Source organism: Martes martes, assembly GCF_963455335.1.
Source record: "Martes martes genome assembly, chromosome: 5".
Lineage (NCBI taxonomy): Eukaryota > Metazoa > Chordata > Mammalia > Carnivora > Mustelidae > Martes > Martes martes.
In genome coordinates this window covers 16,221,368-16,243,826 of record NC_137892.1, presented here as the reverse complement: position 1 = coordinate 16,243,826, position 22,459 = coordinate 16,221,368, and the positions used below count along the sequence as shown (strand labels likewise).

The following is a 22,459-nucleotide window of genomic DNA, read 5'->3' as shown; positions in this document are numbered from 1 at the left end:
AAAGAATAATAGAGGAGATCCAGGAAAATACATGTAACACAGGTAAGTTAAGATGAAAGTTGATTAATTCAACTGCTAGTGAATAAACCAGAGGAGGAGGTGATGACATAAGCAATAAAGATGTGGTGGCAATGGTCAAAAACTTGTTAAGTTATGCAGAATCACAGGAAGAAATTCTAAGGAAAGTTGAACAAGCTGAAGATTAAAGTGAGAAAAACAGTCTGTAATTTAACAGAAAAAAAGGCTAAATTAGTATTGGAAGATATTGTGCTATAATTTTGTTGCTTTGTTTTCAGCTAGTAGAATCAAAAAAGTTTTGAAAAGTTGGAAAATTGAAGATGATAAAGAAGGAGCATTAGGGGTAAGTTCAAGAGGCACGCAGGAAATAATAATACTTGGCCCTTTCATTGTCTCTTTAAGAGCACAGATAAATGAGCCAGAATAAAAATAAATTGAAGTACAAAAATGTAACCAAAAATTAGGAATAGAATCAGTGTAGGTAAATGTATCAGCTTATGAGTTTATACTTCATTTGAGATATTGGAGTAAGTAAAGTTACAGATGATATCAATATTTTGTCATAGGAACAGAAGATAATTTTTCACTATTTTGAATAGAACATTAGTTCTAGAAAAAAAAATCATTTTACCCCATACTGTCCATACCCACAAATAAAAATGTAAGACCAAAAACAACAAAAATATTTTATTCTAATTATCGTGTTCAACATTCTCTCCAAAATTTCATTCAAATGCAACTGTATTTATGTAATCTATATCTATATTTATACATAACTGATCATGAGAAAAGTGCATCCTCCAATGGAAGTGTATAGAAATATGGATTGAGGTTTAACATGTTTATTGTAAGTTGTGATTGTCACTTCATTACTATAGTTGAAATAAAATACTATAATAAAAAATAACAATACCCCGTAGACTAAAGGAGGACCACTTAATTTTCTTTGAAAAATGTTAGGGGTTTCTGGGGTTATGGACATCGGGGAGGGTATGTGCTATGGTGAGTGCTGTGAAGTGTGTAAACCTGGCGATTCACAGACCTGTACCCCTGGGGCTAATAATACATTATATGTTTATAAAAAATAAAAAAAAATTAAATTAGGGGTTTCAATATAGATTAGAATTAGGTAGGGGTCAAGACTAAACTATTTAAGAACCATATTTTCATAATTTGATTCTTCATGAGCTCAGGACTTCACTTCTTACTTTCCAGGTAAAAATTGCTTTACCCACAGATGCTAAATTCCACCATCATGATGGGATTTCTCCTCACGGGATTTTCTCATTTATGGGAGCTATGGGATTTGCATGCCATAACCTTCTCTCTGATGTATGTAGTCACTCTGATGGGGAACATTATCACTGTTACTGTCGCCACCCTTGGCAGGGGTCTTCACACACCCATGTACTTCTTCCTCAGATATCTGTCCATCTTGGGTGCCTGCTACATTTCTGTAACAGTTCCTAACTCATGCATCAATTCCCTGCTTGGCAGCAGCACCATTTCAAAGACTGGGTGTGTAGCTCAGGTCTTCCTAGTGGTTTTCTTTGTATATGTGGAGCTTCTGTTTCTGATTATCATGGTCCATGACTGCCATGTGGCTATCTGCCAACCACTTCACTACCCTATGATCATGAACTCTCAAATCTGCATCCAAATGACTCTGGCTTCCATACTCAGTGGTCTCATATATGAGGGTGTGTACACTGGCAACACATTCCTGCTGCCCTTCTGTCTTCCTAATGTCATCCATCAGTTTTTTGGTTTGGTTTGGTTTGGTTTTGTGATATAACCTCACTGATAAAGAAAGTTCTCCTGCTGTGATATCTTTAGCAATGAGATGGTGATAGTTGCCTCTGATCTGGGGATGGGTGGTCACTGTTTCATTTTCATCATCAGGTCTTACATTCACATATTTTCTACCATTCTCACATTTCCAAGTGGAGCAGACAGAAAAAAAGCTTTTTCTACTTCTGTCCCTCACATCCTTGTGGTGTCAGAATTTTATGTATACCTGAGGCCATCTGATAGTCCACTATCCAGGACATGGTCCTTTCTGTCTTCTATTCCATAACCCTTCCACTCTTCAACCCTATTATCTACAGTCTTAGAAATGAACAAATGAAATATGCCATTAATAAAATGAGGAGAATGTTTATTCAGGAAGTGTATAGGAAATTGCTGAGGCTCACCCTACATTAAAAGTCATGTTTTCAGCAATAAATTGAGAAATTGATTGGAATTCTATCAATATAACTGACATTAATAAATAATGTCATTAAAATATATCATTTATCAATATAATTTCCCTTCTGAAGTGTTGAGTTATCCGAGTATGTCACTGGGTAAAGGATCGGATATTACAAATAAGAAATCCCTATTCATGCTTTGCCAACTTAAGAACACTCACTAAAGGACACCTGGGTGGCTCAGTGGGTTAAAGCCTCTGCCTTCCGCTCTGGTCATGATCCCAGGGTCCTGGGATCGAGCCCTGTGTCAGGGTCTCTGCTCAGCAGGGAGCCTGCTTCCTCCTCTCTCTCTGCCTGCTTCTCTGCCTAGTTGTGATCTTTGTCTGACAAATAAATAAAATCTTTAAAAAAGAAAAACACTCACTAAAAATTTAAGTCTAAAAAGACAAAAAAGTATCCTTAGAAGTATTTTATAGTAAGCTTCTGTTATGTATTTATTCATAATTTAAATATTTAATAACCTAGTACTAAAGAGTAGTATAGAAGAAATTGTCACAATCATTCAAAAGTAAATATGAAAAATATAGGTTCTTCTGAATATCATGATATATGGATGCAGTGTAGCTAAAAAAAAAAAAGAAGTGAATTTGGTGGGGTTATGGAGTCATGTATGAGAGGATCAGAAATATTTTACACAAGTTGTTCATTTGGAAAGGGAAATATAGATACATTATACTTGTCATCAGACCAAAATTTTGCTGAAAATATTTTCAAGTGGCTTGGGGATACATTTACATGCTTATACTTTAAACATTTTTTGCTAGATTGATTAAAGGAATGTACAAATTTTCTCTCCCCATTAATCCTCACATGCTTCTCCATACATCCATTAAGACAAGTGAGAAGTAAAAATAATGTTATTTTGCTTTCTGATAGTGTCATCTAAAAATGTTTATATTTTTGTTAACAATATCAGTCATTATATGGTAGATTATACTGTAAGAATTAGAAACCTCAAAGTTTTAGTAGCTTAAGATAACAAAGGTTTACTTCTAGCTCATAGCATATGCCAAATGAGGGCTGTCAGGGGACTCTCTGAATTGGATGCATTGGACAGAGCCATTGAAAATAAGAACTCAGTCACGCTGAAATGAGTTTTAAGCATTTACTTTAAAAAATGCAAATAGAAAAAGTGGGAGCATTCTCCAATTAGAAGCCACATGACTATTGCTGACCTGAAAATATCAGTGTTGTGGGTTCTTTCATAAATTTCGATATAATTTAAGGTAACTTCTGGACACTTTGCAGGAAGATTTTGACATCCACAGTAGAGAAACTTGAGCTCTCAAGGAGACAAACAGATATCAAATGTTAAAAAGAAATCCAAGTATGCATTTTGAAAACAGGTTTTAATGGTAAACAATGTAAGTTGTATATTTTAAAAGAGATTCAAACACATATTTTGACATCAAGGAGAATCAGAGTACCAAAGATATGGGATTCATGTGAAAAGAAATTTTGAAGTACGTATGAAAACAAAAAGAGTCATAGCAGAACTTTTCTGTTTTAAAATAACATAAAATAGTTGAGTATGGGAAAAGAGAATACCTAGTCAAGACTCAGTCACAGGGAGAAAGAAAATGTAAAAATGTGCACACCAGTTCTTTATGTCCCCGCCAGTCATTTCTGCTCATGTTTTATTGGCCAAGTAAGTCACATGTCACATGGTCACACTTGCTATCGAAGTGAGAAGTGGGCAACCTACCCACACTTTAAGAAGGGGAAATGAACAATAAAGCCATTAAGTACTAGAAATGATCTATATCTCCTGACTCAAAGGATGAAATGTGAGATTCTGACTGCTTGTTGTCTATGTAGTTATTATTAGCATTATGATCACTGTACATATTCTAAGACAGCACATAATAACAAAAGTTTCCAAAGCATAATATGTGTAACATAAAGTGGCACCAGTTGTACAAAGCCTTTAATGCATTATCTTATCAACTCTTTAACAACCTCATGTAACTGGTAATAATGTTCCCACATTTTACAGACGAGTGCCCTGGTTTAGAAATATATGAGTTTGCCTATTTTCTATTGTGTTTATTTATGCTTTCATAATTCTATTCTATGATTTTCCCCTTACTTTGGGCTCAGTTTGTACTTAAAAAAAATGGTCCTTGTGTCTTAAACTTAGATCATTAGACATAGACAGAGTTAATACTATACAGTTCCCTCTAAATACTGCTTTTGTTGAGTCACATAAATTTTGCTATGTTGTGTTATATTTTTGTTTTTATGGGATTTTACTGATTTCAAATTTGATTTTCTTTTTGTCTTATTGGTTGCAAAGTAGTATGTTGTTTAATTGCCATAAACTGACAGTTTTCCAATTTTTCTATTGTTATTAATTTCTAGTTTTATTACATTGTGGTAGAAAAATATAATTTGTGTGATTTCATTATTCTCAAATCTTTAAAAACTTGTTCTTTGACCTAACATATGATCTATCTTGGAGAGTGTTGCTCATGTGTTTGAGGAAAAAAAAAAAAAGATATATTCTGCTGCTATTGAATGGAATGTCCTATATATGATCACTAACTACATTTAGTCCATAGTGATGTTCATGTTCACGTTATTGATTTATTTATTGATTCTCTGTACAGATGATCTATTAGAAATTGATATCATGGCCTGGGAATACTTCTTAATAGCTCACAACTTCACTCTCTGAGTCCTTGCGTTTTCTCTCTACTTCCTTTGGAATAAATAAACTGACTTTGGAACAGAGTATACTTTTCAGCCTGAGTTTCACAAAATTCAAGTAATCTAAAATCGTTGTTGTTGTTGTTGTATAAAATGTCTTTTCCTGCATGGTATATGAAATTCACAAAACCATCCTCACTTGTGATGTCAGCTGAAAGTTTGAGGGTCCCCAAAGCATTCCCGGTTCCAATAATTTGCTAAAAATACTCACAGAATTCAGAAAAGCTTTTAGCCAGTGGTTATGTTGTATTACAGCAAAAGGGATACAGATCCAAATTTCCAAGGGATACAATATCTCAAGTGACCCAAAGAATCAGAAAAACAAATAAATTTATGAGCAGGACATTTGAAGGGGTTGTAAGTTACAATACAGGAGCTGAGATAAAAGGGCAAATATTCCTTTAAGAAAGATTAATCCATTACTGAGGAATTCTCTTTAGTCTCTGCTGTCCAGAAAAATTTCTTTAAAAATTCACAGATTTCTGAGACAGGAAAACATAGAAAACATGAGCAAACTGAAAACCAGTAAACAAATTGAATCAATAATCAAAAAAATCCCCCAAAACAAAGTCTGAGGCCGGATGGCTTCACAAATAAATTCTACCAAACATTTTAAAAACGTTAATACAGATTCTTCTCTATTCAAAAAAAAAAAAAAAAAAAGAAGGAGAGAAAGAAAAGAAAAAAGAAAGAAAGAAAAAGAAATCAAAAGAAAACAACCAAACTCATTATATGAGGACAACATTACCCTGATACCAAAACCAGACAAAGACTCAACTGGAAAGCAGAATGACAGGCCAATAGCCCTGATGAACATGGATGCAAAAATTATCAACAAAATACTAGCAAACTGAATCCAACAGGACATCAAAAGACTCACTCATTATGATCAAAAGATATTTATTCCTGGGATGCAAGGGTGGTTCAATACTTGCAAATCAATCAGTTTCATACACCACATTAATAAAAGAAAGGATAAGAACCATTCTATATTTTTAATAGATGCAAAAATTTTTGAGAAAGCTTTTTGGGAAAGTTTATTTTATTTTATTTTATTTTATTTTATTTATTTTCGGCTTAACAGTATTCATTGTTTTTGAGAAAGAACACCCATTCATGATAAAGGCATTCAAAAAGGAGTGTTAGAGGGAAAATACATCAACATAATAAAGTTCATATACAAAAAAACCCACAGATGATATTATCCTCAATGGGGAACACATGAGCTTTTCCCTTATGGTTAGGAACAAGACAGGGATGTCCACTCTCACCAAAGCTATTTAACATAATACTGGGAATTTTAACCACAACAGTCAGAAACCACCATTTGTAGATGACATGATACTCTATACAGAAAACCCAAAATACTCCACCAAAAAATTCCTAGAACTAATACATGAATTCTAGAGTTTCAGTATATAAAACCAACATAAAGAAATATGTTCTATTTCTATACACCAATAATGAAACAGCCAAAAGAGAAATCAAGGAATTAATCCAATATACAATTGTACAAAAAAAAAGATATTTTGAAATAAACCTAATCAAAAAGGTAGAATATCTGTACTCTATGTGGTTCCTGGGTGGCTTAGCTGGTTAAGCCTCTGATCTCAGTGTCCTAGGATCGAGATCTGCATCAGGCTCTCTGCTTGGCAGTGAGCCTACTTCCCCCTCTCACTCTGCCTGCCTCTCTGACTATTTGAGATCTCACTCTTTCTGACAAATAAATAAATAAAATCTTTTTTAAAAAAGAATATCTGTACTCTGAAAGCTATAACACTGTTGAAAATAATTGAAGATGACAAAAGAAATGGAAAACAAAGTTAAAGGCTCATGTATTAGAAGAACAAATTTTGTTAAAATGTTTATATTACCAAGTGAAATCTACACATTTAATGCAAGGCCCATCAAAATGCCATAAGCATTTTTCACAGAGATAGAAGAAGTGATCCTAAAATTTCTGTGGAACCACCAAATACCCTAAATAGCCAAAACAATCTTGAAAAAGCAAAGCAAAGCTGGAAGCACCATATTTCCAGATAAGAAATTCTATTAAAAAGCTGTAGTGATAAAGACAGTATGATAATGGCACAAAATATAAAAATATCGGTAGAACAGAATAGAAAGCCTGGAAATGATCACACAACTACATGGTCAACTATTCTTTGACAAAGCAGGAAAGATTACCCAGTGGAAAAAATACAGTCTTTTCAACAAATGGTGTTGGGAAAACTGGACAGGCACATGCATAAAAATGAAACTGGACCACTTTCTTACACTATACACAAAAATAAATTAAAAATGGATTAAAGATCTAAATGTGAGATAGGAATCCATCAAAATCCTAGGGGAAAGCACAGGCAGCAACTTCTTTGATATCTGCCATAGCATCTCCTTTTTAGATATGTCTCCTGCTCTAGGGAAACAAAAACAAAAATAACCTCTTGTGTCTTTACCAAAATAAAAATCTGCACAGCAAAGGGAACAACCAACAGGCCTAAAAGACAACCTGCAGAATGGGAGATGATATTTGCAAATGATAAATGGCTAGTATCCAAAATATATACACACCTAACCTCAACATCCAAAAACCAGATTAGCTAGTTAAAAGTGGTCAGACATCCAGATGTCTAACAGACACATGAAAATATGCTCAACATCACTCATCATCTGGGAAATACAAATCAAAACTGCAATGAGATGTCACTTCATGCCAGTCAGAATGGCTAAACTTAGCTACACAGGACACAACAGGTGTTCACAAAGATACGGAGAAAGGGGAACCCTTTTATACTGTTGGTGGGAATGCAAGCTGGTGCAGGCACTCTGGAAAACAGTATGAAAGTTTTTTTAAAAAGTTCAAAATGCAGCTACATTTTGATCCAGCAATTGCACTACTAGGTATTTGATCACAAAATACAAAAATACTAATTTGAAGGGGTACATGCACCTTTATGTTTACAGCAGCATTGTCAACAATAACCAGTTATGGAAAAAAAACAAATGTACATTGATTGATGAAGGGGTAAGAAGATTCAGTATGTTTACACAGTGGAATAGTACTCAGTCATCAAAAAAATGAAATCTTGCCATTTACAATGACATGTATTGAGCTAGAGTGTATTATGCTAAGTGAAATAAGTCAATCAGAGAAGGACAAAAGTCCATATGATTTCAGTCATAGGTGAAATTTAAGAAACAAATCCAATAAACATATGGCGGGGAGGGAAATAAACCATAAGAGATGTGCTCAACTATAGAGAAGAACCTGTGGGTTGATGGAGGGAAGTTATGGTTGATGAGTATTCAGGAACATATTTGTTATCATGAGAAAATAAAAAGAAATATGAGATTTAAGATTCAGATAGAGAAAAAACAAACAAGCAATAACAACAACAACAACAACAAAAAAAACAAAAACAAAACACCCTCCTATTTCTCAAAGAAATAATCACCTGAGTAGAAAATACAAAATCAACAGATCCTTTTATTAACATCAAAAGAGAGTTCATAAAGATCAGTGTTGGAACACAACCTGGATGCTCACTAATGTGACTGGGGTCCTGTCGGATCCTGTGAGAAAACGCCAAGATATGGAGGGCAAGAGTCTTCCTGGGCTGACACCCAGAATAAACACACAAGGGCCCCCAGAGTGCTTTCATGTCCTCTTTTAAGTGGATCTGGTAAGTGTGGAGAATCTTTAACTTGCTCTTGTCATTTAAAGCTGAGAGATAATCATTGTTGTTCACTGGTCCCACTTGATTGCTTGCACGTAGCCCACATTTCACATGCAGTTCACGTCCTGCATGTAAATCTATCCTGTTTGAAACTGGACTTGGGGATGCCTGGGTGGCTCAGTTGGTTAAGCGTCTGTCTTTGGCTCAGGTCATGATCCCAGCGTCCTGGGATCAAGTCCCACATCTGGCTCCTTGCTTGGCAGGGAGCCTGCTTCTCTCTCTGTCTCTGCCTGCCACTCTGTCTGCCTGTGCTCGCTCTCGCTCTCTCTCTGACAAATAAACAAAATCTTTAAAAAAATGAAACTGGAGCTTGTGTAAAGTATAAAAGAAGTGATTGTAATAAATAGTTGTCTACTCATCATCAGTCGGTAGTCCCCCCATCATTTTGGCTCTGATCACCAGCACCTCGCGAAGGTGACAGATCAGTCTACAAAATTCCTTAGCTTTTTCTCTAAGTGGTAATTTAGGAAATATAAAATGCTATTTACAATAAAAGGTAAGTATAAAATAAATATTTCAATGTAACTTATAATACAAAAATATCCTATATGGATAAAATAAAGGACATGCAAAATGACTGAGAGAAATAGATATTCTGTGTTCAAGGATGGCATCACAATAACAATGCCAATTCTCTTTGATATATATTTTAAATATTTATTTACAGATCTAATATTACTTAGTGTTAAATCATAATAACATAGAAAGAAAAAAATTGGGACACTACGGATCTCAAAGCCCAACTTAGAGTATATAGAACCTTAAAATCTGATAAAGGAGAAATTATGTATTAAAAGGATAAAAATTACTATTACCTTGTGTAGTGAAAACTTGCTCAGTATAGGGAAAAATAAATTTAGAGTCCTATTTACATGTATACAGAAAATTGACCCCTGTTGATAAAAGAACTTAATAAGGAAGGTTATATTATAGAAATTTGAACATAACATAAAACAATCTACTTATTTTTTAAAAAAAGATTGCATTTATTTATTTGACAGCGATTACAAGTAGGCAGAGAGGTAGGCAGAGAGAGACGGGGAAGCAGAGAGCCTGATGTGGGGCTGGATCCCAGGACCCTGAGATCATGACCTGAGCCTAAGGCAGAGGTTTAACCCACTGAGTCACCCAGGCACCCCAAAATAATCTACTTCTTATAAGGAAAGATTTAGGAAATAGTATTTAACTGCATAAAATTATGAAATTTATCTGTAAAAGACATCATGGTCAAAGTTAACACAATGATAAGGACTGAAAGAAGAAAATTTACATTCCTAAAACAAACAAAACAATAGAATCTAAAATGTTTAAGAAATTTCTACATATCATTGAAGAGACCTCAATTTAACTAAAAGTCAGGGAAATAAAAGTTAGATAACAATAAAGTACCACTCTGTTAAATAAAACAGGAAAATTTCAGAGGCTGAATAATGTTAAATGGTGCAATGAATGTGGGCATATAAATTTTTTCTAAATTGGCACTTGTAGCATAGTTGGATATTGGCATTTTTGGGTATAATCTACTGGTATTAGTTAATTTATATTTAAGATTCAGCAATTGTGCTCATGGTCATTTATTAAAAATTTATACAAAAATAAATTCTCAAAAATATCTAATGTAAATAACTTCAAACTTTCTTCCAGATATGAATAACAGGGTCCCCAAAGAATGTGATTTAACCATAAAATTTTTTATTTTTAATAAAATGCATAGATTTAAGCAGTTTGTGATGTAAGACAGAATTTAAAGCCTTTCTTAATAAATCTTAGATTATTAATCTTATTGTTAATCTAAGATTTATTATCTATAATTTATTTATAGATTCATTTTATATGTATTTATTTATATATATTTATATGATCTATAACTTATTATTATTATATTATTATAAAATAAGAGATGACATCTTCAATGACTTCAAGAATTGTTTTCAAGCTGTAGAAATAAAAACCAGGTAATACTGTGATTAATTTAAGTAATGACTTCAAATAGGTACTTTCATGTATGGAAATGTGATAAATATTAAATGGCATTATAAATCACTGTATAAAGATGGTCCAATGCAACACAAAATTTTGTGAAAATTGGAATATCTATATAACAACATGAATTTATACTATTATTTTGCTTACACAAGAGATGAATTAATGACTTTTAAGGCAATTCATTGAAGAGGATATGAGACAACTACCCATTCAATAGAAACAAAATGCATATTAATGTGAGAATGAGAAACATTTCTCACAAATAGGCTCACAGAAGTTAGCTTTTTTAAGAGATTATTTATTTTAAAGAGAGAGAGAGAACATGAGTAGGGTAGGGGCAGAGGGAGAGGGAGAGAGAATCTCAAGCAGACTCCCCGTTGAACAAGAAGCCTGATATGGGGCTCAATCCCTGGAGCCTGAGATCATGACCTGAGCCAACTTCAAGTGCTGGATGCTTAATCAACCGAGCCACCCAGGCACCTCTAGGTTCATAAAAGTTAAAAAAAAAAAAAAAGGTAACAAATGATTTTGACAATGTAATGAAACAAAATGATCTTTCTGTTTGCACTGTTAGTGAAAATATAAAATCCTACCAAATTTCCCTGCAAACAATCAGATAGGATTTTTGATAATCCAGACATTTTCCTTCTAGGATGTTGTTTTTATCCTATGTAACCTCTAGGTGGGGAACATCATTAACAAAATGAAGGGTTACTTAGAAGCTGAGGTCAATATTAAATGAGCAATAGATTCATAGGGAAGTAATGGTTCAGAAGTGGACATGGTAAATATTAGATACAGAAGGAATGTCAAAAAATATAAATTGCAGGCATTTGGTAGCATCTGGAATTTAGAAAAAGAATATTAAATGAAGATAATCAGAGGCAGTGATCGTAAATGTGAACCAAAGAAAATGAGAAGGACAATTTGAAATTTGAGGGAGTCTAATTAGCCACGGAGGAAAAATTAACCAAGCACACAATATTTGGAGATAATGACAAGATAACCAGTACCAGAATCTGAAGAGAGTAACCACAAATAGCAAGTGTTCAAATAAGAAAAGGAAAAGAAATTAAAATTGTGTTGAAATTTCCAGTGTAGAAATCTCAAGTAAAATGACTCTACAAATGAAACCACTTGAATAATCAGTTTGGAAATAATTAGTGAAATTTAAATGAGTTCTATTTAGAGGTAATAAAGTCCAAATCTCAATGATTATCTCTGTTCATTTTATTTTAGAATCAGGAAACAACTGCTTGTTTGTCACTTAATCTTACAGAGTTAGTAGTGAAATACTTTTAAATCATGAAAATAATTTTAAAAAGAAATTGAAATGGAGTCATTAATATATGAATGAGGCAAGAAACACAGGGGGAAGTATAGGGGGGTTATACTATTAATCTAGAAAGTAAATGCGTTTTATTTTGATATCAAATACTAATAAAATTCACATTTTCAAAATAACTAACTCTATATGAGGCCTTAGGAGAAAAAAAGTAGGCAGTAACATACATTGCTATAATTAAAAACAAGGGACTGCATAACCCAGAGGGATTGCAAGTTGAAATCACAATAACTTAGCAAGATGTGTTACTATGTTTTCTAGGTTTTCTCTAGAAATTTAAATTTTTTCAGTTGTTTAGTAAGTAGTTCCATGTCTCCCAAGAAACTTGTAGAAGGTAAGTCCAAGGAAGATGGTATATATTTTGAACTGTCCTTCTGAAGTTCAGTAAACTAGAACTACATGTCTTTCAAAAGGTACATATTAGAAGTTTGGTTACTTTGAAGTCCTCCAAATAGAGAGATAATTTTTCACATTGACCTGAAACTTATATTTTTATATTATCTGTGTAATTAGTGTAACATATTTCTTATATTTAATACAGGGAATTGTGAATGGCAAGTTAAATAATAACGGTGATGATGCAAAATAAACACAAGACATTATTTAGAGCAATAAAACATACGCTGTTATGGACCTTTGCAAGACTCCAGTGGATCTACTCTATTCATGGTTTCAATCAATTATGCGAATATTATGGATTCCACCTGTATGCAAACAACTATTGTTTACTCATTCCATAAAAAAGTAAATATACAGTTTATCAATCAAGAACCAACAATCTAGTAAGGAAGACAGAATATTTTTAAAAAATGATTGGATGTGAGTAACAGTGGAACTTGCTGCAAGTATAAAAACGTGTGAAAAGCTATGTGCAATAAAGGTAATTTTTACCTAATGAACATACACTAAATGACACTTTGATGAGGAATTCATAAAAATTAATACATTCTATCTTACAAAAACTCTCTGATGCAGGAAACAGAGGCTTCTACAATTAATATAAACAGCCCAAGAAAGCTTTTCTCATTTTGATACTTGTCCCCCTCCAGGTCAGCAATCCATTTCCACAGATGAAACATAAATTTTAGTAAATCATCCAGGCCAGTACACAGTACAAGACTTTGAAACCAACCATACCCTTTGCAGAAGAGCAAGGGCTACAGCAGAAGAGAAGACATCTGAATCCCAAAATAAAAATAATAATCATTTCCTATAAAAATATGCCCTGATTCACTAAGTATTGAACATGACTCATTAAATCTCTGCCTTCACTTAACTTACATCCTAATTAGGAAAACAGATAAAAATCAGATAAATTATTTTGGTGTCAGATGGTGGAAATACTAAGAATAAAAACAAAACAATACTTAGCGAGAGGCCAAAAGGCTTTATGAAACAGAGAACATTTAGGTAAGAGACTGAATGTAGATAGTGATTGGTCTAAGGAATAGAGAATGGACAGAGAGAATAGCCAGTACAAACACACTAGGTTAGAGCATTCCAAGTGTGTTCCAGAAAAGAAAAGGTGGTAAGATAACCAAGGAGTTGATAGGAACAGGAGATGATAGTGAGAGTGTGGTAAGTTCCATCTTAAGCACACAAAAAATCGAATGCTCTATTATTTATGTGAACTTCAGGCAAAAAGATCAAGCAAAACATACTCTAGAGATAGTTATTAAACTATATGTTGCATGTAGAGAATGATGAACTATGAAAGGGTATGAGGAAATCTTTTGGAAAAAAATCCATATTTTTTATCTGAGTGGTAGCCATGTAGGTTCCAAAATTTATCAAATTTCAACCATGGTATACTTAAGATGAATTCAGTCAACTTACCTTTCTATACGTATGTTTCACTTCCATAAGAAGTTTGTACAAGTATCAGGAGACAACTGCATAATATTGCTATATTATACCTAAGTCACCCCCAATAAAATTGATACATACATTTACTGATGACATTAAAAGATAAAAATAAGTATACATCAATATTTTTATGCATAGACATTTATTTCATTAGTAATTCACTTAAAACATTTTAAATACTTTGTTCATATATAAAAGTTATGGTAGGACAAGTTTTCATTAATAATTTAACAGCAAAAAAGCAAAACAAAACAAAAAAATAATTTAGGAACATGGAATATGTTGTAACCAGATTGTATATGTAACATACAACACTTTATGTAACATACGATATTACATATGTGATGTATGCTTTCTTTCCCTGTTAGAGATGTACATATACATTGTTTGAAATATTTTTGAGTACCCTGAAAAATCAATGATCTTAGTTTCAGACATTTTCTCATGATTTTGCAGATAACATCTTCATTATTGTTTAATATATTTCAAATCTGAAAGGGCCTTTTTAGGGGCACCTGGGCGTCTCAGTTGGTTAAATGTCTGCCTTTGGCACAGGTCATGATTCCAGCATACTAACTCTTGCTCAGCAGGGAGCCTGCTTTTCCCTTTCCTCACTGCTCATGCTCTCTCTCTCTATCTCTGTCTCCTTCTCTTAATAAATAAATAAATAAATTAATTAATTTTTAAAAAATTATTTGACAGACAGAGATCACAAGTAGGCAGAGAGACAGGCAGAGAGAGAGGAGGAAGCAGGATCTCTGTTGAGCAGAGAGCCCGATGCGGGGCTTGATCCCAGGACCCTGGGATCATGACCTGAGCTAAAGGCAGAGGCTTTAACCCACTGAGACACCCAGGTGCCCCAGGTATTTTTTAAAATTAAAAAATTAGGGGCACCTGGGTGGCTCAGTGGGTTAGGCCTCTGCCTTCCTCCCCTGATCTCAGGGTCCTGGGATCGAACCCCACATTGGGCTGTGTGCTCAGCAGGGAACATGCTTCCCCCCCTCTCTGCCACTGCTTTGCCTACTTGTGATCTCTCTCCCTCTGTCAAGTAAATAAAATCTTTTTAAAAAATTAAAAAAAACAAAAGTAAAAAAAAACAGGGCTCTTTTAGTGACATTAAGCTGTGTGTTTGCTGGATATTAGTACAGAACAGGTAACTGATCCTTTCACTTCTCTCTATTCCTATGATCTATACCATTAAATCTTTAAGTCCTAAATCACACCCTAATAATCTAATAACCCTAAGTTATTAAATTTCTATTTAGAGTTAAAAAATTACAAGACAGGTAAAACAATGGATAGTAAAATCACGTTTTAAATTACAGTTTTTGTCAAATAAAATGTACATTTTTAGTAAATCTGGCAGAACTACATAGAAATTTTTCATTTTCCAAAGCCTCAAACTAAAACATCAAGCACACTTCTCTAAATGACTCCAGAGGTGGGAAGGCCCATACAAATAGAAAGAAAGGAAGCCAGTGCCTTGGTCGTTAAATAGAACAACAAGAGAAATAAAAAAAAAATACTTTTGAAAATAGAAAAAACAATGGAGCACTACATCAAAAACTAATGATGTATTGTATAGTGACTAACATAGCACAATAAAAAAAAGAAAAGAAAAAATATGCTTTTGTGTAGGTAAAGAAATCCCTTGTAAGACTCTTACTAAGGAAATGAGAAACATTAATTTTATACAAAAGAAAATAGTCTAAAGATAAAGTAGGAGTCGTCTCTCTTTTCTTCAATAGTATTTATTTTAAACATATGTTACAAACATATTCAAAGTTACATTTTTACATTATAAATGTGAGCTGGTTGGGGTGCCTGGGTGGCTCAGTGGGTTAAGCCTCTGCCTTCAACTCAGGTCATGATCTCAGGGTCCTGGGATCGAGCCCCGCATCGGGCTCTCTGCTCGGCAGGGAGTCTGCTTCCCCCTCTCTCTCTGCCTGCCTCTCCACCTACTTGTGACCTCTCTCTGCCAAATAAATAAAATCCTTTAAAAAAATGTGAGCTGGTTTGCTTAATAGCACCCTGCAATGTCAATATTCACAAATATTAAAATTTACAGAGTGAAAAATGAGGCTTGGAGAAATTAATTATCCAAGATTACACAGAAAAATAATGTTTGAGCCTTTTGAACTATGCTTTTTCTCTATACCCCTTAGGCTACTTTTCCTGTAAAATGACCCATACTGGAATATCTCATGGGTACATCAGATTTAAGAGATGGGATAAGGGATGGGCATACTGGTGAAGTACTACTTCTACTACAACATACCCTTATTATCAATAAATATTACATAAAGTACTTCTAAAAGATAATTTCTCAATGTCTTCTGTTTACTTGGTGTTTGAGTAATCCCATATCATTTCCACTAGTACATGATGCCTTCTACACTTTCGTAGATAAAATTTACATTAGTATCTGAGGATGATATGCTAAGTTCAGTGGAAAAATCTCATTGACTTCCGAGCAATTTATGAGCCTTCTTGTGACTCTTAGTATATTTCAGAAGTGATCATCCACATTACATAGTTGAGTCAAGTTCAGTTGAGTAGTTACTAAAATTAGATTATATGCATCTTGGGAAACCTCTTATGTTCTAATGATGAAACTTATTATATGTGTTATCTACATTTATTTTTTTGAATCACATTAAGTTAACAATAAACTTTAATATTCCTAGTTTATAAATTAAAAAATATGCTTAGAGAAATACTTTTTCCATATGTAGAAATGTAGGTGTGGTGATTTAAGCTAGAAGTCCTTGATATTTCCATAACACAGTCTTGACCACTTCATATGTTATATTCTCTAGAGTGAATATATTTTTCATGGAATGGGAGAGTCAGACTTTCAACTCAGACTTCATCCTGCTGGGAAATCTTCAGTAACAGCCCTACCCACATCTTCCTCTTCTCTCTGGTCTTGAGCATCTTCACATTGGAAACACTGCCATGTTTCTCCTCCTCTACCTGGTCACCCAACTTCACACACCCATCTATTTCCTCCTCAACCAACTGTTCCTCATGGACCTCATGTTCATCTGCACCACTGTACCCAAGACAGCTTTCAATTACTTGTCTGGAAGGAAGTCCATCTCTCTGGCAGGTTGTGGAGCCCAGATATTCTTCTATGTGTCCCTGCTTGGGGCAGAATGTTTCCTGTTGGCTGCAATGGCCTATGACCATTATGTTACCATTTGTAACCAACTATGATACTCAGTGCTCATGAACCAGAAAATGTGTTGTGTTTTGGTTGTTTCTTCGTTGATTGTTGGCTTTCTTGATGGTATAATTGTCATTACAGTTACACTGTTTTTCCCATATTGTGGTGCCCGAGAAGTATCCCACTTTTTCTGTAATGTCCCTGCCCTTCTCACTCTCTCACTCACTAATACATTGCTATTTGAAAGGTTAATGTTTATTTGCTGTGTAATTATGCTTCTTTTTCCTGTACCAGTAACCAATTGCTTTCTATGTTCATGTTATTGTGGCTACAATTCACACGGGGTCTGAAGAGGTTCACCAAAAAGTTTTTGCCACCTCTTCCTCCACCTCATTGTGGTAGGGATGTACAATGGAGCACCGATATTTATATACATGTGGCTTGTTTCTAATCATTCCCCCAACCAGGACAAGATGGTGTAAGCCTCTATACCATCCTTACTCCCATGCTGAATCCCCTCATCTACAGCCCCTACAAGAAAGTGGCCATGGCATTCATGAAGGTGTTGGGGAAGAGCAAGTCTGGAGAGCAAATTACCTAATTAACTTTTCTCTACTTCTTTGCTTTATGCTGAAATTTATGTATTCAACTGGTACAATTCAGCACCCAATATTTACTTATCTTTGTATCAATAATTTGAAAGATAATTACACAAGATTTAAAAAGCGGAAAACTGCAGTTTTTGTTCAAATATTATATTTCTTTTGTTAGGTAAACTTTGAAGTATGACTATAAGTAAATATTTGCTGTAAGATAATATGCACAATGTATACTCTGTCTTATGCAATATCAGTTAACAACAGAGAGATACTTGCCCAAGATAATGCCACATAATACTATGATAAAACAGGGCACTGATAAACTTTTTTTTATTATATAGTAGTTTTACATTTGGCCAATCAAAACATTATTCAGTGTCCAATATTGTACCTTGGATAGATCATTTTTTTAAGTGAAAAACCAACTTAATTATATACAAAGTTATAGATTTATAAGATTATTATAAAAATTAATATACTTTACCTAGAGAGAGAAAAGTGGTATCAGATTGATGATTAGGAATATTGAGTCTATCTTGCAATGGACAATGTCTTAATAATTATAGGGATTGTGTACTATAATTATATGGAAAAGTGATCAATTTTATAAATAGAAAAGTTTAGATTTTTTGAAGTCTGGATATTTTTTTATAAATCACATATCATTTGTGACATCACTATAGATAGAATTGTAATGATATTTATATGAAACGTAGTACAGTTTTGGGGATTCTTTTGCTTTATGAGGAACAACCACTGTCTGAATTTTAACTATTTTCTTAAAACTCCAGCAGTGTGGAAGTTCCTCAAAAAATTAAAAATAAAGCTACCCTATTACCGGCAATTGCACTACTGGGTATTTACCTCAAATATACAGATGTAGTGAAAAGAAGCTCCATGTGTACCCCAATGTTCATATCAATAATGTCCCACAATAGCCAAAGTGTGAAAAGAGTCAAGATGCCCTTCAACAGAAGAATGGATAAAGAAGATGTGGTCCATATACATAATGGAATATTACTCAGCCATCAGAAAGGATGAATACCCAACTTTTGCATCCGCTTGGATGGGACTGGAGGAGATTATCCTAAGTGAAATAATCAAACAAAGAAAGTCAATTATCATATGGTTTCACTTATTTGTAATAGCATGGAGGACATTAGGAGAAGGGAAAAATGAAAGCAGGAGAAATAGGAGTGGGAGAGAAACCATGAGAGACTATGGACTCCAGGAAATTAATGGAGGGTTTTAGAAGGGAAGGGGGTAGGGAGATGGGTGAGCCTGGTGATGGGTATTAAGAAGGACATGGATTACATGGAGCACTGGGTGTTATATGCAAACAATGAATCATGGAACACTACATGAAAAACTAATGAACTGTATGGTGACCAATATAACATAATTTTTTAAAAAAACTCTTTTGTTTTGAAACTGAATGAAATGAAACTGAATTATTTTTCCTTCTTCATACAAGTGAACACAAACTCAGCAGCTCTAAATAACAACTGTTTATTAAGTCCCAGGATACAAATGTAGGAATTCTGGTATGACGAACCTGGGTATTCTGCTTAAGGTATCATAAGGTGGCAATTCAGGTGTTGGCGGAGGCTGCAGTTACATCTAAGACTCAGAGTCATCTTTCAAGCTCATATGCCTTTTGAAATAATTCATTTCTTTGTACCTGAAAATCTCATTATCTTACTTCTTCAAGGCCAGCAGGAGAGTCTGTCACCTAAGGAAAAGCCTAAGTCCTCTATTAAAGGTCTACCAACTGGTTAAGATAAGCCAACTCACGATAATCTAACTTAGATAACTTGAAGTCATTTGATTTGGGATCTTAATTACATTGGTACACTCATTTCACTCTCTCTTTATAGAATAACCTAATCATAGGAGCAATGTCAGGAGAAATATATCATGGGGAATGTTTAGGATTCTGTCCACCACACACACCCACATAACTTTCAGACTCCTATTTGTAAAAAGCATAACAAGGTAGTTACAATAATTCTTCCTGTCAGTGATGTGAGAACTTTGGTTATGTCCTAATGATTTACTGAATTATTTAACTTTTAGAAATTATTTTATGGAGTCTAGGGCTTGGGGTGTGGTAAGAGTAAAAGGCTAGGAATGCAAAAGTGCCTGGTGTTGAGTCTGAGTAGGGAAAAGTGTCTTAAAATTCCCCCTTTCCTCTGCTGTAAGGAAGTCTTGGAAGAGCCACCTGAACAGGACCTCTGATCAATAGAATTAGTAATTAAAGTGCCACCAGATCTAATAAATGAAATATATAATCTCATTATTAGCCAAGGGGTCCTGAGTCTTTTTTTTTTAAAGATTTTATTTATTTATTTGACAGAGAGAGATCACAAGTAGGCAGAGAGGCAGGCAGAGAGAGGGGGAAGCAGGCTCCCTGCCAAGCAGAGAGTGCAATGCAGGGCTCGATACCAGTACCCTGGTATCATGACCTGAGCCGAAGGCAGAGGCTTTAACCCACTGAGACAACCAGACGCCCCTGGGTCCTGAGTCTTTGACTGCAACTCTCACTAAGTATGTAATGCATTGGCTGTGCAACAAGTCTGGAGTGAGGAGGGCAGTTTTCTCTCTTTAATGTCTTTAGTGTATACATTTTGCTCAAATGCAGATTTACTAGTATTAAGGAAATATTTCACATGACATATTGTTGACTGATTTGAGAGTTAGTTGAAGATGGGGCAGGAAAGTGGTATCTTATCTACTCTAAATTAGGACGATATTAAGGGTGATTATACAAAGTACCATTTATCACTTCCTTTTTTTTCCCACTAATGATTTTTTTAATTTAAAAACAAGGCAACACATGAATTGTGGAACACTACATCAAAAACTAATGTTTTTGATGTATTATATGTCTTATAATTGACCATAATAAAAGTAAAATTAAAATTAAAAAATAAAAACAAGGCTTTTATGAAGAATATAATATCATATATCTATATGATATTGTATCTATAGCCATACATTCTCCTAGGACTAAAAAAAATTAAATACAATTTTGTGTATTCAGACTAACCCTACAAGATCTGATAGGGATAGGAAGTGGAAATTACCATTACAGTAAAATTCTCATGATAATCTTCTAGATTTCTAATTTACATAGAGTTTAATGGTAACATTTTATGCCTTAATTTTTCTCATAAATATGTATGCAGTAATATGGGAAAACAAGTGGGTGTGTTTTTTATTTTGTTCTTTAGTGGAACTGTGAGTTGCTCTATTCTTTCCTGAAGGCAATTTAGCCTTATTCATATAAATATGCAATTTTATGTAGCCTTGAAAAAATATTTTCAAAGTAAAAATGTCTTTAATAACTAGCAGTCTAATATTGATACACAAGTAAAGAAAAGAGAAAAAAGTATAAACAACATATATGAACAGTTGTAGAAGTGTTAAATAAATACTGCATAAACTTCTACTTTTATCATCAATTTCATATTTATATTGTGTAACTCATAATTCCTAAATAATAAAATCTTTGTGTCTGGCAGTAATTAGTTATGATGAGGTTTCTGATCAAAAAGCACAGAAATCTTGGGATGCTTGGGTGGCTCATTTGGTTAAATGTATGCCTGCATCTCAGGTCATGATACCAGTGTCCTGGAATTGAGCACTCATTGGACTCCCTGCTCAGTGGTGAGCCTATTTTTCACTCTCCTTCTGCTGTTTCCCCTGCCTGTGTTCTCTCCCTCTGTCAAATAAATACATAAAAGTATTTTTAAAATAATTAAAAAATTAAAAATACAAGAATCTTGCAATTCTTTATCGCCACTCCAGTCATTACTAGATATTAGGTACTATTTCCCCCAAATCCTTATCAATAAATGGGCCAGTCTACAAGGCTTTCTCAAAAACTTAGAAAAATCTCAAATACACAAGCTAACCTTACATCTAACAGAGTTAGAGAAAGGAAAGCAAATAAAGTCTAAACCAAGCAGGAGAAGAGATATAATAAAGATTAGAGAAGACATCAATGGAATAACGACTACAAGAACAGTAGAATTGATCAATGAAACTAGTGGTTCTTTGAATGAAATAATAAAATTGATAAACTCCTAACCAGAATTATCAAAAAGAAAAGAGAAAGAAACCAAATTAATAAAATCATGAAAGAGGAGAGATCATGACCACCAACAAGAAATACAATTTTAAGAACATATTATGAGCAACTATATGCCAAAAAATTAGGCAATTTGGGAGAAATGGATGCATTCCTGGAAACTTATAACTATCAAGACTGAAACAGGAAGAAATAGAAAACCTTAACAGACCCAAAACCAGCAAGGAAGTTAAAGCAGTAATTAAAAACCTCCAAGAAAAGAAAAAAAAATCCAGGGCCAGGTGGCTTCCCAGGGGATTCTACCAAACATTTAATGAAAAATAATTCCTATTATATTGAAGCTGTTTCAAAAAATAGAAATGGAAGCAAAACTTTCAAGCTTTTTCTGTGAGGCCTGCATTACCTTGATTCCAAAGCCAAAAACACTATCAAAAAGGAGAACTACAGGAGAGACGAGATGGTGGGGAAGTAGGAGGAGGCGCAGTTTCAATCTGTACCCTAAACTAAGCTGATTACCTACCAAAGAACTCCAATCACCCATGAAATCAGCCTGAGATCAGAATTATACACGTATGGATCTCTACGGGGACAGAAGACACCAGTGGGCAGGTAAAGTGGAGTGGGAACATTGGACTGATATCAGAAGAGAAACAAAAGGGGGAGGGAGACACCAGAGGTGACCGAT

The 22,459-nt window shown here is 34.1% G+C and overlaps 2 pseudogenes across 2 annotated transcripts; both read left to right on the top strand.

Moving 5' to 3' along the window:
- Positions 1-1,273: 1,273 nt before the first annotated feature.
- On the top strand, positions 1,274-2,223 carry LOC308342696 (olfactory receptor 14C36-like; annotated as a pseudogene). Its single transcript has one exon. The product of its transcript is annotated as an olfactory receptor 14C36-like (transcript).
- A 14,525-nt stretch (positions 2,224-16,748) lies between these two features.
- Positions 16,749-17,683, top strand: LOC308342695 (olfactory receptor 2M3-like; annotated as a pseudogene). The gene has a single exon. The product of its transcript is annotated as an olfactory receptor 2M3-like (transcript).
- Positions 17,684-22,459: the final 4,776 nt, after the last annotated feature.